The sequence below is a fragment of the Pseudophryne corroboree genome, chromosome 2 (genome assembly GCF_028390025.1).
Source record: "Pseudophryne corroboree isolate aPseCor3 chromosome 2, aPseCor3.hap2, whole genome shotgun sequence".
In the NCBI taxonomy this organism is placed as follows: Eukaryota; Metazoa; Chordata; class Amphibia; order Anura; family Myobatrachidae; genus Pseudophryne; species Pseudophryne corroboree.
Window position 1 is genome coordinate 254,664,944 of NC_086445.1, and position 737 is coordinate 254,665,680.

Sequence of the window (737 nt, forward strand, 5' to 3'; positions counted from 1 at the left end):
TAGTTGACTACATATATTTGAGTAAATATTTGTTTTACATGGGGAACTTTGTCCCTGGAAATTAGATTGTTGTAAATCAGCGGTGGATTGTGCTTGAGTTCTGCACCGGCGACCAGACAATCAGGGATGGGAGAGAGGAACGCCACTCAGATAAGGAGGAAAGCCACCCGTGGAAGGAGGGATCCACTGGGGAAGGAGGGAGGCCACCACCTGGGGAAAGAGGGAAGGACACCACCTGGGGAAAGAGGGAAGGACACCACCTGGGGAAAGAGGGAAGGACACCACCTGGAGAAAGAGGGAGGGGCACCACTCGCATTCCAGGAACTGTCCAAATGCTGAAGTATTTCAAGGGGGGAAAAAATAGCAGCGGAGCTGAGCCTGGGTGACCTACCTGTAACTACACGTAAGTTTTATATGTGCACACAAGCTTGCACGGATATGTAAGTTAGCATCTGATTAGGTTTTATCTACAAGAGTACTTGTAATAATTGTGTATATTATGTGGGAGTTTATTAATCTGTCTTCCCATAATGATCTAGCATCCCCCACGCGTTCTGACTTGTCAGGTGTGCTTACCTTTGGCAGATGCAGCATCCAGCAAGAACCCAAACTGAGAACTTTTTATTACTGACAAACACTCACTGTGATTTACTGTACTATGTGTACTATACTATGGAAAAAGGTATGAGTGCTATATGCAGTGCTGGAGGTGCTCACATGTCAGTCTTCAACAGCTT